Consider the following 17362-nt stretch of genomic DNA (forward strand, 5'->3'; position numbering starts at 1 on the left):
TGGGGCCTTGGAGGGAGGTGAGAGGGGAGATGTGGGCGCAAGTCTTGCACCTCCTGCGGTTGCAGGGGAAGGTGCCGGGAGTGGAGGTTGGGTTGGTGGGGGGTGTGGATCTGATGAGGGAGTCACGGAGGGAGTGGTCTTTACGGAATGCTGATAGGGGAGGGGAGGGAAATATATCCTTGGTGGTGGGGTCCGTTTGGAGGTGGCGGAAATGACGGCGGATGATGCGCTGTACATGGAGGTTAGTGGGGTGGTAGGTGAGGACCAGTGGGGTTCTGTCCTGGTGGCGGTTGGAGTGGTGGGGTTCAAGGGCGGAGGATCGGGAAGTGGAAGAGATGCGGTGGAGGGCATCGTCGATCACGTCGGGGGGGAAATTGCGGTCCTTGAAGAAGGAGGCCATCTGGGATGTGCGTTTTTGGAACTGGTCCTCCTGGGAGCAGATGCGGCGGAGTCGAAGGAATTGGGAGAATGGGATGGCGTTTTTGCAGGGGGCAGGATGGGAGGAGGTGTAGTCCAGGTAGCTGTGGGAGTCGGTCGGTTTGTAGTAGATGTCCGTGTTGATCTGGTCGCCTGAGATGGAAATAGAAAGGTCGAGGAAGGGGAGGGAGGAATCTGAGACTATCCAGGTGAATTTGAAGGTGTTGGTGAAGTGGATGAACTGTTCCACCTCCTCGTGGGAGCACGAGGCGGCGCCGATACAGTCATCGATGTAGCGGAGGAAAAGGTGGGGGGTGGGGCCAGTGTAGTTGCGGAAGATGGATTGTTCCACATATCCTACGAAGAGGCAGGCATAGCTGGGGCCCATGCGGGTGCCCATGGCTACTCCTTTGGTTTGGAGGAAGTGGGAGGATTGGAAAGAGAAGTTGTTCAGGGTGAGGACCAGTTCAGTCAGTCGAAGGAGGGTCACCGAACTCATCTCCGCCTACCTTGACACCGTCCTGTCCCCCTTAGTCCAAGAACTCCCCACCTACGTTCGGGACACCACCCACGCCCTCCACCTGCTCCGTGATTTTCGCTTCCCCGGTCCCCAACGCCTTATTTTCACCATGGACACCCAGTCCCTGTACACCTCCACCCCCCATCACGAAGGACTCAAAGCCCTCCGCTTCTTCCTTTCCCGCCGTACCGACCAGTACCCTTCCACTGACACCCTCCTTCGACTGACTGAACTGGTCCTCACCCTGAACAACTTCTCTTTCCAATCCTCCCACTTCCTCCAAACAAAAGGAGTAGCCATGGGCACCCGCATGGGCCCCAGCTATGCCTGCCTCTTTGTAGGATATGTGGAACAATACACTGGCCACACCCCCCACCTTTTCCTCCGCTACATCGATGACTGTATCGGCGCCGCCTCGTGCTCCCACGAGGAGGTGGAACAGTTCATCCACTTCACCAACACCTTCCACCCCGACCTCAAATTCACCTGGACAGTCTCAGATTCCTCCCTCCCCTTCCTCGACCTTTCTATTTCCATCTCAGGGTTGGTTGGTCCGGGTGTCCCAGAGGTGTTCTCTGAAACGCTCCGCAAGTAGGCGGCCTGTCTCCCCAATATAGAGGAGGCCACATTGGGTACAGAGGATGCAATAGATGATATGTGTGGAGGTACAGGTGAATCTGTGGCGGATATGGAAGTTTCCTTTGGGGCCTTGGAGGGAGGTGAGAGGGGAGGTGTGGGCGCAAGTCTTGCACCTCCTGTTTAAGCAGTCTTGACTATATTGATAAGACAGTGAAAATGAGATTAGATTGCTACCCTCGTGAGATATGGCAGCTGGTCTATGAAAATTCATCTCATGCACAAGCCAAAACACACCATTTTTGATCACTATGTCCTGATAGAATCTTCTTCCCGACCTCTCCGCCCCCACCCCAATCTGTCCTATCACCCTCACCTTGACCTTTTTCCACCTATCACATTTCCGACGCCCCTCCCCCAAGTCCCTCCTCCCTATCTTTTATCTTAGCCTGACCTGCTGTGCTTTTCCAGCGTCACACAGCAAAACAGTATTAATCAATTGCAAGGAGGAACTACACACAAGTCCTGCCCTGATTTGCCTTTCCAAAATGCAGCACCTGATGTTTATCTAGATTGAACTTCATCCACCACTCCTCTATCCATTGGCCCATCTGATGAGGGTCCCACTGAATTTTCCGGCAACTATACCTCCAGTTTTGGTGTCATCTGCAAACTTACAAGCCATACCTCCTATGTTCACATTTGAATCATTTTTATAAATTGAAACGCAGTGGGCCTAGTACTGATCCTTGTGGCATACTGCTGATTGCAGGCCTTCAGTCTGAAAAGCTGAACCTTCACCACTACCCTGTGTCTTCTACCTTCGAGCCAGTTCTTGGCTGAAGTATTTGCATCCATCTGCAGCCAAAATTACTGAGTGCATAATTCATTTTGGTGTACTGTTGGGGTCCAGAGCATCAGAGATAAAAGATTTTTGTATTTTTTATTCACTGCACATGATGTCAAGGAAATGCTGAGCATATTGAATATTATCAATGTTTATAGGCTGACAACATCCCAGCATTGCACTGAATACTTGTGCTTCAGAGCTGTATCTGTATATTGCCAAAGTGTTCAGTATAGCTTCGACAGAAACTCATGTGGGTCAGAGGACAGCAGTTGCAACATCTTTTGCAAAAAGACAGTTGCTTTATGAAGCACAGGAAAACCAGGTGCATTTTGGAAGCTAATCTGCGGCAGACAATATCCCTAGCGCACCACTTTCTGGGTGAAGAAATTTCTCAACTCGATCTTAAGTGGCTTATCCCATATCCTAAAATATGACCCTGGTTCTGCAACTCCCCAATCAGGAATATTTTCCTACATTCACTCTGTTAACTTGTTAGAATTTTATAAGTTTCTATAAGATTCCTGAAGAAGGGCTTATGCCCGAAACGTCGATTCTCCTGTTCCCTAGATGCTGCCTGACCTGCTGCACTTTTCCAGCAACACATTTTCAGCTCTGATCTCCAGCATCTGCAGACCTCACTTTCTCCTATAAGTTTCTATAGTTCATTCTTTTGAATTTCAGTGAACAGAGCCCAAACCGATCTATCCCCTCTTCACACAGTCTTGCCATATTAGGAATCAGTCGGATAAACCTTTGTTGCAGTCCTCCCGGTGCCAGAATATTGTTCCTCAAATAAGGTGATCAAAACTGTACACAATCCTTCAGGTCTCACCAAAGCCCTCTGCAGTTGTAGCAAACCATGCTCCACTACTCAAATCCTCTTGTTATTAGGGCCAATACAATGTTTTCCTTCTTCACCACGTCTTTCATCTGCATGCTTACTTTGTGACTGTACAAGGATATCCATGTCCCCCCCCTTTACCTAAACTATTGCCATTCAATAATAACTTACCTTCCTTTTTTTGCTACCAAACTGAATAACCTCACATATATCTGCCATTAATCTGCCCACTCTTTGAACGTGTCCAAAATCATACTGAAGCACCTATGCATCTTCCTGACAGCTCACCCTCTCACCCAGGTTTGAGACAACTGCAAACTTGGAGATACTATATTTAGCACCTCAACTAAGACGTGGAGGTGGTGGGGTTGGACTCGGGTGGACAAAGTCAGAAGTCACATGACACCAGGACATTCTTCATCAGGTTTATCTGAAGGCACAAGCTTCCATAGCACTAATCCTTCATCAGGTGAAGTCACTAGTGTTAGGCATTTCAACTCTGGGGTAAAAAGATTCTGACCATCAACCCAATCTATGGATTTTATAATTTTATAAAACTTCTATCAAGTCTCCCCTCAACCTCTGCTGCTCCAGAGCAAACAACCAGAATTTTTCTAGCTTCTCCTTTAGTTCATATCCTCTAGTCCAGGTAGCTTCTTGGTAAATCTCTTCTGCACCCTCTCCAAAGCCCCCATGCCCTTTCTCTAATGTGGTGACCAGAATTAGTATAATACTCTACATGTGGCCTAACAAAGTCTTACAAAGCTGTAACGTGACATCCTGACTCTTGTACTCAATTCCTCAACCAATAAAGGCAAGGATCGCCTTTACCACCCCATCTACATGCGTGACCACTTTCAGGGAGTTATGGAATTGAAGCCTATGATCCCTCTGTACATCAATGCTGTTCAGGTTCCTGCCATTAACTGTATATGTTGCCTTAACATTTGATTTCCCGAAGTGCAGGACCTCACATTTACTTGGATTAAATCCCATCTACCATTTCTCCACCCATATCTGAAACTCTCTACACTACCCACAACTCCACCAATCTTTGTACTGGATGCAAACTTACAAGCCCATTAATTTTCCAAAGCACTGCTTTGAAGTGTTTTTAACTCCACAAACTAGTTCCTGTCCAACTGTTCTGTTGCCATATATTAACTAGCAAGAGGTCCCGTTTACTCATCAAGGAGGAGAAAGTGAGGACTGCAGATGCTGGAGATCAGAGCTGAAAATGTGTTGCTGGAAAAGCGCAGGTCAGGCAGCATCCAAGGAGCAGGAGAATCGACGTATCGGGCATGAGCCCTTCTTCAGGAAGTTTCCTGAAAAAGGGCTCATGCCCAAAACATCGATTCTCCTGCTCCTTGGATGCTGCCTGACCTGCTGCGCTTTTCCAGCAACACATTTTCAGCTGTTTACTCATCACACCTGCACTCACTAGCTTGCACTGCTCAATCAGGAGCCAATGTCTCAACATCTGGCGGCCAAAAGCAGGGCTTTTTCTCTATTAGTCCTTTCTTTAAAATTCCTCATCAAAACTCATAGCTTTGATCAATTTTTTTGGTCATCTGGTTTTGATCAATTTTTGGTCATTTATCAAACATAACCTTTGCAAACTCAATGAAGCACTTATACACATTTTGTGATAGAAAAGATCACAAATAGATGCTGTTGCTTATAAAGAGCATAGCTGGATCAGCTAAGTCTACATTTAGAATTGTGTGGCCCACAGCGGTTTCTGAATTGCGTACTTATTTGCTCTATCTTAACAGCTTTGGATGGGAAAGATGTTGCAAAATCTTGTGACTGCTTACACAACCTGTTAATAGACTTTACTCATGGATATATTTGGTTTCATGACTCAAGAGTTCATCTTTTTGAATGATAAATCAGTTACCAGAACACATTTCTGTTTTGTGCAGCACAGGGTGAGCAAATTTGAGCCAGAATTTTACCTGATGTATTTTAAATCTCATTTTAACAGCTATCGAACTAAGAATGGACTGTCAACAGGCTTCAATTAACCTCATGACAAGTAAGTAAATTCAATTCATATCTGAACTGATCCTTCCATTTGTCTGTGAAGCTGCCATGCAATACTGAGCACCCTCCAAAGCTACAGCACACCTTGGCTCAAATCCCCAACAAGATTCACAGCAAGAAATAATTCAAGCTTAATTACGGTTGAAGTTACGTGCATTTAAATACAAAAGCAAATGATATTTAAGAGGAGAAACTGCTGACTAGGAAAGGAACCAAGGATGTTTCGCAGACAACATGCAAAATCTTTCCATAAGTAGTAAATTACCAAGGTGAAAATGGTCAAAGGCAAAAAGAACTGAAAATTAGTGGCTGGACACAAAAAAAGTCTGAAAATCTTTTGAGACATGGAATCATCTCTCTTTATGATCAGTATGAATATAAATGCTTCAAGGTAATTAGTTTTTCCTTTGTTTACCTTATAATCCAATCAAACTGTGAACCAATTTAACTATCAAATCACCAAAGTGACCCCAACACTTGAGCATTCAATGCAATTAGTGTGTGCAATACGGGAGATGAAGTCCACACTAACAATGGAAACATGACCTTACTAGGTTATGCACATGTCAAGTGAAGGACTATAGCTGTGCTTTGCAAACCATTTCCAATGTGACCCCTGGTAACTCCCCACCAGCTTTTCAAGGGAAACTAGGGATGGACAAAAAAGTGCTAGTGACATCCATTCCCAGGGTCAAAAAACTTAAATTAACCTGATTCCAGATACCAAGAAAAAACTTAACAGCACTAAAGTAGCACACTTTTTTTTTGTATCTACAGTTCTCATATCAACACAACATGAAAATCAGTTTCAAAGTACTTTGTAGCAAGTTCTAAGCCAAGTTCTCTGTATTACTTGGTAACAGAAGATCACCCCTGCAATCCCTAGCACACTCACACCTCTCTCCCAATCTTCCCCCATCACATTCAGCCATCTAATCTCTCTCACCCCATTTAGTAGTGTCCAACCAACCCGATCTGCTGATTGCCATCCATTTTAATTCCCCCTCCATCAGGGGAGATTACAACCCAATGGCCTCAATATGGACTTCACAAGCTTCAAAATCCCTTCACCCTCAGCCTTATACTTGTCCAGCCCTCAGCCTCAACTCCCTGACCTGACCTAACCTGTCCATCTTCCTACTCTCCTATCCACTTCACCCTTCCCACTGACCAACCACAATAACCTCCGACCTGCAACCACCTGTCACCATCCCATACCTGCATCCACCTGTCAACCATCCCACCTATCCTTCCCCCAGCCCCACCCCAGTCCCTCTATTTACTTCTGGGCTCCCCTCCCCAGCCTTGAAGCAGCGTTTCGGCTCAAATGTTGATATTCCTGCTCCTTGGATGCTGTCTCACCAGCTTCACAAGCATAAGGTTTGATGCAGCCTTACATACAACACAATTTTTATCAAATACTGGCATAACCATATCAATTTCTTTTGAGACATCTGAGAGGTTGCACTGGGACAAATTAGCCTAAAGCCCCATCAACTTTGAAGGTAATTTATTCCTGATATCCTGGTCAATACTTAGAACCCTCAACATGTGTCAATAAAAGAGTTTATTAGTCATCATCACACTCCTGTTTGTGGATGCCTGTTATGCTCAAACATTGGCTGCTATGCTTTTCAACACTGCACTTCAAAGGTATTTTGCTGGCTGTTAATTCCTTTGCGAAGTCCAGTGGATGTAAAACTCATTCATAAATGCAAGGCTCTCTTTTGAAGCAGGTCCAAGGTAAAAGCAAATCAGCTTGTTGAGGGGGGAACATCCCATCCCATACACAAAAGATGCTGGCTGTGATGAACTGATCAAAAAGATAGAACTAATCAAAACCCCATTGGAGTAAGGCCAATTTTGATGGTATTAGACCGGAATTGAGGGAAATTACAGACAACTACAACTATTTCCAGGAAACTGTAGATGATGAGTCTCACATTGGTGGTTGGCAAGCTAATGGAGACAATTCTTAGGCATAGGATTTATGCATATTTGGAAAAGAATAGACAAATGAAGGACAGTCAGCATAGCTTTGTGCAGGGTTGGTCATCTCTTACTACCTTGATTGAATTTTGAGGTGATGACAGAGGTGATCAATGAGAGTAGAGTAGTGGACGTTGTTTACATGGATTTTAGCAAGGCTTTCAACAAGGTCTCTCATGGTAGGCTCATCCAGATTAAGCAGCATGGGATCCATGACGACTTAGCAGCATGGGATCCATGACGACTTAGCAGCATGGGATCCATGACGACTTAGCAGCATGGGATCCATGACGACTTAGCTGCATGGGATCCATGACGACTTAGCTGCATGGGATCCATGACGACTTAGCTGCATGGGATCCATGACGACTTAGCTGCATGGGATCCATGACGACTTAGCTGCATGGGATCCATGACGACTTAGCTGCATGGGATCCATGACGACTTAGCTGCATGGGATCCATGACGACTTAGCTGCATGGGATCCATGATGACTTAGCTGCATGGGATCCATGATGACTTAGCTGCATGGGATCCATGATGACTTAGCTGCATGGGATCCATGACGACTTAGCTTCATGGGATCCATGATGACTTAGCAGCATGGGATCCATGATGACTTAGCTGCATGGGATCCATGATGACTTAGCTTCATGGGATCCATGATGACTTAGCTGCATGGACTCAGAATTGGCTTGCCCAAAGAAGACAAAGAAAGTTTTTTGTCATATGTATTTTTACAATAGAAATACAATGAAAAGTGGTCTAAGTCATCCTACCATGGCATCTATATTAATGACAGAAGTTACAATAAAATCATAACTCACAAAAGTAAACATAAATCAAAAAGTTCATCAAAGTCTATTTAAAGGCTTTTGGTCTTGAAGAAAGTCAATCAAGAGAATGACAGACACAGTCGGAATGAGAACACTCCCAACGCAGAGAACCAAAACATCAGGACACTACATTAGACTGCCAAGAATGCCACTTTAAAAAAAATACTGGGCCATTAGATCACCAGGCGGGGGCAAGACTGCCACCCACGAATAAAACAACTCTGCCCAGATGTTGGACCACCGTCGAGATCTCAAACAGGGACAAACCGCTCAGATTGTTCCGCACGCCGAGAAAGATTGCTCCTTCGGACCAATGAAAGTCACTACCACTTAGAAGCAGCTCACGGCTGAAGGTTTTAAATGCAGGTATGATGAATTTGACGTTACCGATACTATCTATATTAATTGATAAACGGTAAAATCAGAAAAAGAAAAATAGTAAAAGCGAACAGAGTAGATAAGCAAAGAGCTCCTGGCTGAGGAGTCCGTGCACTGCACTCCACTGGAAGGGTGGTTTTCAGGCTAGAGGTCCATGAGTAGTAGTGTTCTGCAGGGATCCATACTGGGATCTCTGCTGTTTGTGATTTATATAAAAGACCTGGATCAAAATATAGATGGGTGGGTTAATAAGTTTGCAGATGACACAAAGATTGGCAGAGTTGTGGATTGTATGGCAGATTGTCAAAGGACACAGCGGGATATAGATCAGCTGCAGATTTGGGCTGAGAAATGGCAGCTGGAGTTTAATCTGGGTAAATGTGAGGTGCTGTACTTTGAGAGATCAACTATTAAGAAAAAGTATGCAGCTAATGGCACAACTCTGAACAGCATTGATGTACTGAGGATCTTGGGCTTCAAGTCCGTAACTCCCTGAAAATGGTTATGTCTTTATTGGTCCGAGAATTGAGTACAAGAATCAGGACATCATATTACAGTTTTATAAGACTTGGTTAAGCCACATGTAGAGTATCGCATTCAATTCTGGTTGCCACGTTACAGGAAGGACGTGGAGGCTTTGGAGAGGGTGCGGAAGAGGTTGACCAGAATGCTGCCTGGATTAGAGGGTATGAGCTAGGAGCAAAGGCTAGAAAAATTCGGGTTGTTTCTCGGGAGCAGCAGCACCTGAAGGGAGACTTGATAGAAGTCTATAAAATTATGAGATGGATAGATAAGGTTGATGGTCAGAATCTTTTTCCCAAAATTGAAATGTTGAATACTAGGAGGCATGCATTTAAGGTGAGGGGCCAGGCTTTCTTTTTTAAAATAGAGTGGTTGGAGTCTACAATGCACTGCCAAGGGTGGTGGTTGAGGCAGATATGATAAAAGCATTTAAGGGACTCTTAAATAATCATATGAATATGCAAGGAATGCAGGAATATGAACCAAGGGCAGGCAGAAGGGATTAGTTTCAGTTGGTGTCATGTTTGGTACACCATGCCAAACAGCCTGTTCCTGTGCTGTATAGTGCGATGTTCTAATTTTCTAAAGTTGATTGTGGGAGGCTATTCGCAGGTAACAGGCCTGCTGGGAAGTATGAGGCCCTTAAAAATGATATAACGAGAGTTCAGAGACAGCATGTTTCAGTTAGTACGAAGGGCAAGGATGGTAGGTGTATGGAATGCTGTTGATGTGAGAAATTGAGGCCCTGGTGAAGAAAAATGAGACTTAAGTCAGGTATAGACTGCTGGGATCTAGTGAATCCCTAGAAGAGTATAAGGGCAGGAGGAGTACACTTATGAGGAAAATCAGGAGGACAGGGGATAACTTTGGCAAATAAAGTTAAGGAGAATCCAAAGAGATTCTATAAGCACGTTAAGGACCAAAGAGTAACTAGGGAGAGAATAGGGGTCCTTAAAGAACAATGTGGCCTCAAAGTAGAGTGGTAAGTACACAGGATAGTGCAGGTTGCATTTGGTATGCTTTCTTTCATTGGTCAAAGCATTGAGTTTAGGAGTTGGGAGGTCATGTTGCAGCTTACAAGACACTGATCAGGCCACTTTTGGAATATGGTGTATAATTCTGGTCTTCTTCCTGTAGGAAGAATGTTGTGAAACCTGAAAGGCTTTCATAAAAGACTTACAAGGATGTTGCCAGGGTTGGAAGGTTTGAGCTAAAGGGAGAGGCTGAATAGGCTGGGGCTTTTTCCCTGGAGCGTCGGAGGCTGAAGGGTGACAACATAAAGGTTTATAAAATCATGAGGGGCATGGATAGGGTAAACTGACAAGGTCATTTCCCTGTGGAGGGGGAGTTCAAAACTATAGACCATAGATTTAGGGTGATGGGGAGGGGGAAAAAGACTTAAAAGGGACCTAAGGGGCAACTTTTTCACGCAGAGGGTGGTGTGTGTATAGAATGAGCCACCAGAGGAAGTGGTGGAGACTGGTACAATTACAACATTTAAAAGGCATCTGGATGAATAGGAAGGGTATGGGCCAAGTGCTGACAAATGATACGAGATTGGTTTAGGATATCTGTTCAGGTTGGACAGAAGGGTCTATTTCCACACAGTACATCTCTATGACTCTACGGCCATGTATGTATAGAACCACAGGAGATGGGGGAAGATACTAAGTGAACATTTGGCATCAGTATTTACCGAGGAAGAGAACATGGAAGGTAGGGAACTTGAAGAAATAGTGATTTCTTGAAAAGACTTCATATTACAGAAGAGGTGGTGTTGAAGATTTTTAAAAAGCATGAAGGCAGACAAGTCCTCAGGACCCGATCAGGTGTAACCCAAACTTTGTGGGAAGCTAGGAAAGAGATTGCTGGACCCCTTGCTGAGATATTATTAACAGTCAGGGCGAGGTGCCAGAATACTGGAGGATTGCTAATGTGATGCCATTATTTAAGAAGGGCTATAAAGAAAAGCCAGGGAACTATAGACTGGTGACTCTTATATCCATGGTGGGTATGATGTTGGACAGGATTCTGAGGAACAGGATTTGTATGTATTTGGAAAGGCAAGGACTGATTACGAATAGTCAACATGCGTGGGAAATCATGTCTCACTAACGTGATTGAGTTTATTTAACAGGTGACAAAGATGATTGATGAAGACAGAGTGGTAGATATTGTCTATGTGGACTTCAGCAAAGCATTCAACAAGGTTTTGCAAGATAGACTGGTTAGTATGGTTAGATCAAATGGAATCCAGGGGGAGCTAGCCCACTGGACACAAAATTGGCTTGAAGGTAGGAGACAGAGGGTAGTGGTAGAAGGTTGCTTTTCGGACTGGAGCCTCTGACCAGTGGTATGCTCAAAGGTCAATGCGGATCCACTGCTTTTTGTCATTTATATCAATAATTTGTATATGAATATTGGAGGCATAGTAAACTTGCAAATGACACCAAAATAGGTAGTGTAGGGGAAGGTGAAGGTAGTCATCTCTGAATACAATGGAACCTGATAAGATGGGGCCAATAGGCCAAGGTGCAGCAGATGCAATTTAATTTAGATAAATGGAAGTGTTGCATCTTGGTACAGTAAACCAGGCCAGGACTTATAAAGTTAATGGTAGGGCCCGGGAGACTTTTGCTAAACAAACAGACTTGGGGGTACAGGTGCATAGTTCAGTGGAGTCACAGGTAAACATGGTGGTGAAGGTAGTTTGTGGCACACTTGCCATCATTGGTCAGAATATTGAGCATAGTAGTGAGGATGCCATGTTACATCGGTGAGACCACTTTTAGAATATTGGGTGCAATTCTGGTCACCATTCTATGGGAAGGATGACGTCGCCGGGCTTGAGTTATAGGGAGAGGCTGAGTCGGCTGGGGCTTTTTTCCTGGAATATCAGAGGCTGATAGGTGACCTTGTAGAGGTTTATAAAAACACGCGGGGCATGGATAAGGTGAATAGTCAAAATCTTTTTCCTAGGGTAGGGGAGTCCAAAACAATATGGCCTAGGTTTAAAAGTGAAAGTGGTCAGATGTTAAAATGACTTTTTTTTTTAAGAAGATTCCCTCCAGTATGGAAACATGCCCTTCAGTCCAACAAGTCCACATTGATTCGCCGAAGAGTAACCCACCCAGACCCATTCCCCTACCCCATATTTACCCCAACTAATATATCTAACACTATGAGAAATTTAGCATGGCCAACTCACCTAACCTATACACCTTTGGACTGTGGGAGGAAACCAGAGCACCCTGAGGAAACCCACGCAGACATGGGAAGAATGTGCAAACTCCACATAGACAGTCGCCCAAGGCTGGAATCGAACCCAGGTCTCTGGCGCTGTGAGGCAGCAGTACTAACCACTAAGCCACCCGTGCCAACTTGGGTAACTTTTTCATGCAGAGATTGTACGTGTGGGGAACAAGCTGCTAGAGGAACTGATGGAGGCTGGTACAATTACAATATTTAAAAGGAATTTGGATGGATATATGAATAGGATGGGTTTATAGGGATATGCAAATGCTGGCAAACGGGACTAGGTCACATTGGGATGTCTGGTTGGCGGAGAGGATTTGGACCAATGGGTCTACTTCTGTGCTGTATGCCTCTATAACAGTTCCCTGGGAAATTATTAGCGTCGATATTGTGAGAGGTATATTATTATACCTCTGGAGCAAGTGGGACTTGAACCCGGGTCTCCCAGCTCAGAGGCAATGATTCTGCAACTACACCACAAGAACACCAGGTCATTGAGGTAGACCATCCTGTTCAAAAATCTTATTACACACCTTTTGAACCCAGGAAGGGACATTTTCACAGGAATCCACAGTCATCAGGATAGTGTCTTCAGCTGCTTTGATGGCTTTCTGTACATCAAAGTCAAAATTGGGATGTTTGTTTATGACTATATTCTGTTTAGTACCATTTGCAACTCATTGTAGTACCAGCATGGTCAACAATATTCAGGCTTGTCGCTGAGTTACTTGCCACTTATCAGACCCAACCCTGGATGCTGTCGCAGTCTTGCTATGTATTGACACACAGCTCCAGTATTTTGAGATATTGTTGAGGTGGTGCTGAACACAATCAGCAGCAAACCTCACTTCTGTCTTATGACGGAGGGACAGTTACTGATTGAGCAAGATACAGCTGGGCCTAGGACTCTGCAGCAACCAATTAAGTTCCTTTAACAGCACTTTCAAAACACATGACCCTTGAACTCTGTTGGCTAGTGTGGCATAAACAATGCCGTTTCAAACCCCTTACTAGCTGTGACAATTCATGGAACTTCCTTCATAATTGGATAGACTGCAACAGTTCCAGCAGGCAAATCAGTAAAATTGGAGGGACAAGTAAAGGAGGGCAATAAATACTTGCCTTGCCAGCAACACACACATCCTATGAAGGTACAGATGTGTATAAGTGTGAGATATTCGTTTGTAGATGGTATCACCCAATCTGATGAATTATATTGTATGACTGAACGTAATGAGTGTTAAGGGTGTTGCATATGCGAAACCAAGTAGCCACACTCATAATTCACTTCCTGTTACTCAGCCCCCTGCCTCAAAGGTGCAACAATTTTCCAAAGTATAAAGTATTTCACAAAGTATGAACACTTGTAATTAGTATTATTCAACCAGTAAATCAGAAGAACCATCAATTAGCACCTGGCATGAGCAGGACATAAATTGAATGTGTATGACAGGCCTACTGTTCACCTTGTCACTACTTTAGAGAAGATCCAGATAAGTTGCAACCTCAGCATTTTATGACAGCGCTGTGCCTGCTTCATTGTCTGCTCCTTGATCTCAGAACAGTGACAGGGCACCTCCTTTTCAGAAATGCTTCCGTTGGAATTTCAAGAACTTACACAAATTTCTACAAACTAGTTTTTGTGCTGATTTCTCAGTCAGACTTCAAGGCAAGGCCAATCATCACCCGAAGGAAAGAATTACCAGAGAGAGAATAATTACCATGCAATTCTCAGTTCCCTCCAAGGAGAGTACACCTTGTGCAGATGTCACTATAATTTGCAGGGATTCCAAGTTAACTTATTTTAGGATGATGCTGCCATTAAAAATTAGTAAAATTCATAACTGTTTCCCATAATTATTATTAGAATTCAGGCAAAGTGATTCAGCCACAATGATGTATTCCTGCAAAAGCCAGATAATGGAGCTTGGTGGAAGCCTACCAATTCTCACATAGTAACTGGGAAAGATGCACTGCAGTGTGTTGGGGAGGGACAGCTACCAAGGAGGACTTAACTGGCATCCCAACTGGCTCATTCCCAGCTAAGTCGATCTGTGGGATGGTCTTTGGACTGCTAAAAAAAAAGTGAAGACACTAATGGGGGGGGTGAGGGAGAGAGAGACCGAGAGAGAGAGAGAGAGAGAGAGAGCGCGAGAGAGAGAGAGAGCGCGAGAGCGAGAGAGAGCGCGAGAGAGAGAGAGAGCGCGAGAGAGAGAGAGAGCGCGAGAGAGAGAGAGCGCGAGAGAGACCAAGAGAGAGAGAGAGAGAAAGAGAGACCAAAAGAGAGAAACCAAGAGAGAGAGAGAGAGAGAGAGAGACCTATCACTTCACTGAACAAAAAGCAGGGAATTTAAATGCAAACACAAGCTTCAAATGAATGATCAAAGATAACCTCAATACTTTCATGTTTGAGATGCTGTGATGTACATTCAGCCAGTTGCTTACTTCTTTGAAAAACTGAGATAAGGACGATTTATACTCCACTCTAAAATCCCAAATTACCAACTCGTGCAGCCAGCATGACAGTAATGTACAATTGATTGGAGGAAAGGGAAGTTTTCCTGGTCTGCTTCCACCATGACAACTCCTCTGCTGGCAGTGAAAGGCTGAAATGTCTATGGCCATATTGCACTATGCAAACTGCAAAGGCAACAACTTGAGTTGCGAGGTTTCATTTCCTCAGCTCTGCATTGGGCACAAGCCATTTAAAAGGAAAAACACAGCATTACAAATAATTTTGCTAGTAGTGTTGATTGTTCTACTTCATGTTGCACAAATCTTTCTGCTATTTAGACGAAACTAAGCACAACTTTGTAGCAGAAATTGTGCAACAGCAATATTTCAATGACGTAGCCTCTCTGCAACACTGAGTCCTTGCCAAATGTGGCTTTGCAGCAGAAACGAAGATAGTTCAGTAGTAATCATGAGATTGTTTTATTGCTGATGTTTCACATTGTGTCACTTCCTGGAAAGCAGCAATGTTTTGCTGCGAAATAGAACATTTAAACAAAGCAATATTTTGGAAAGTATATGCAGCCAACCAAGAAAAGTAGAACAAAACAGAACAAAATTACAAATTAAAACAAAAAACATTTTAAAGGCAACCTATTGGCCGATTAACCCAACAGTAAACCCAATCTTTCCGGTTGAGAAACTAGGTGGCTCACAGCAATGTTATGTAGTTGGAGGGGTGCGTGTTACCCCTTTAAAAGAGGTCAGGTGACTCAGAGGGGGAGTTTTGGGTCAGTCTAGATCTGACTGTGCAGCTGAAAAGGCATGCAACAAATTGTTCCTCGATCAAGTTCTACAGGCTGATCCCAGGTCTTTTTATAATTTATAAATTTATATGAACATAATAACTGGCAACGAGGGTGAATCATGGCTAACTAGTTACCATCGTTTTCTAAGGAAGGGAGAAGATCAATCATTGCCCAGACTTTGAAAACAGAATGGGGAGAAAGTAGCGTGGCAGACTTTCTGAAAGACAGACCAAAACACTGAGTGAAGCTGTTACAAGGGCATTCAGGCTGCAATCAATGATGGAGAAGAAGGGTGCTCATCACGGTGTGGGCGAAGAGAGACTGTCGTGAGGGGAGTCGGGCTGCAATCAATGACTGAAAACAGGAGCTCTCACCCAGGAATTTACAGAAATTGTCGCACAGAGCGTTCACCGAGGGTCTCAAGCTGCAAAAGGCTCCAGGCTACTTAGACTCAAGTGGTGAGAAATATTTCCACCAGCAATGGGAATGATACTGGTTTTCTTGAGCACCATTGGGAGAAAGACTATCGCAAATCTAAGAAAGCTAGAGCAACCAAAGAAAGTAGTAGAGAAGACCCTATAAAGAACTATGTGAAGTATTGGAAAGTAATGTTGCACCAAAGCCACTGATGATCATGGAATAGAGTCATAGAGATGTACAGCACCTTCGGTCTAACTCATCCATCCATACCAGATATCCCAACCCAATCTAGTCCCACCTGCCAGCACCGAGCCCATATCTAAACCCTTCCTATTCATATACCCATCCAGATGCCTTTTAAATGTTGCAATTGTACTAGACCCCACCACTTCCTGTGGCAACTCATTCCATACACGTAGCACCCTCAGTGAAAAATTTGCCCCAAAGGTCTCTTTTATATCTTTCCCCTCTCACCCTAAACCTATGCTCTCTAGTTCTGGACTCCCCCAACCCAGGGAAAAGACCTTGTCTATTTACCCTATCCATGCTCATGATTTTATAAACCTCATGCTTGCCTTTTTTTAAATAAACAGGTACATCAGGAAGGAGAATCCACCTCAATGGGGTTAGTGGAACGCTGCAGATTCGGAGGGCTCCTCCAGGATGCCTTATGGCCTCAGTTGGGAAGCCATTCAACAGAACCTACTAACAAAGACAGACCTGGATTTCACAGCAGCGTCGGTGCTCAGGTACATAAAATTGCCAAAATTCAGCAGAGTGCAGTACCAGCAGCAGAATGCCGCTGATGTGGCAAGGTTGACCAAAAGAAGTCAATGTGTTGGACTTGAGAAGCCCAGCCGAGAAAGTATAAAAACTGGGCCGCCTTGAGCAAAATTGCTGGTTAGAGCTCAAACAAGAGAAAGGGAGTCAAAAAGAAACAATCTTGAGGATAAGGCATAAGTGTTACATCACCAGCAAGTAGGCAGGGAGTCAGTTGAGTCTGCAGAAGCAGAAGGGCCAAATTCAGAGTTTTGGTTAAGCATGCTGTCAGTAAAGGGTGAAGCTGATAATTTCTGCATTCTTCGCAAATAAGGAGGTAAGGATGGAAGTGGATACGTTCTCTAATTCCCAAAAAAAATTAATAGGGAGAAGTTAAGGACACAGTCACTGAAGTCTGCCAAGATTATACTGCGGACGTACAAAGAACAAGTGGTACCACTGAATGGCAAAAATACTGTAAAGGGAGCAGAACTGGTTACAAACGTGGCAAAGAGGTGAATAGCCTGCATTATTCAGATGCTCCCGGTGAAAAAAATTAAAGTTGAATTTGGGCATGGTTAACAGGCTGGCAGACTCAAACATGAGTTTGCAAAAAATCTGTACAAGTGTAAAGATGTCTTCATGGGAACCCTAGGAGGAAATGAAAGTTAAAGTTCAGCAGAACCTGGAGGC

At 44.2% G+C, this 17362-nt stretch overlaps 1 protein-coding gene and 1 long non-coding RNA gene across 2 annotated transcripts in view; one reads left to right on the forward strand and one right to left on the reverse strand.

The window, feature by feature from the left end:
* The window catches only part of LOC122561952 (growth factor receptor-bound protein 2), a 145696-nt gene that overhangs the window by 72806 nt on the left and 55528 nt on the right, over positions 1-17362 (reverse strand). The window lies entirely within an intron of this gene.
* The window catches only part of LOC148145265 (uncharacterized), a 101004-nt gene continuing 98878 nt past the window's right edge, over positions 15237-17362 (forward strand). Inside the window, exons 1-2 of the long non-coding RNA XR_015761358.1 lie at positions 15237-15948; positions 16504-16659. This is a non-coding gene — a long non-coding RNA (uncharacterized LOC148145265). The remainder of the gene's footprint in view (positions 15949-16503; positions 16660-17362) is intronic.

This window comes from Chiloscyllium plagiosum, unplaced genomic scaffold (assembly GCF_037043375.1).
Source record: "Chiloscyllium plagiosum isolate Xiang-an unplaced genomic scaffold, Cpla_swu_hap1 HiC_scaffold_25, whole genome shotgun sequence".
NCBI classification, from domain to species: domain Eukaryota; kingdom Metazoa; phylum Chordata; class Chondrichthyes; order Orectolobiformes; family Hemiscylliidae; genus Chiloscyllium; species Chiloscyllium plagiosum.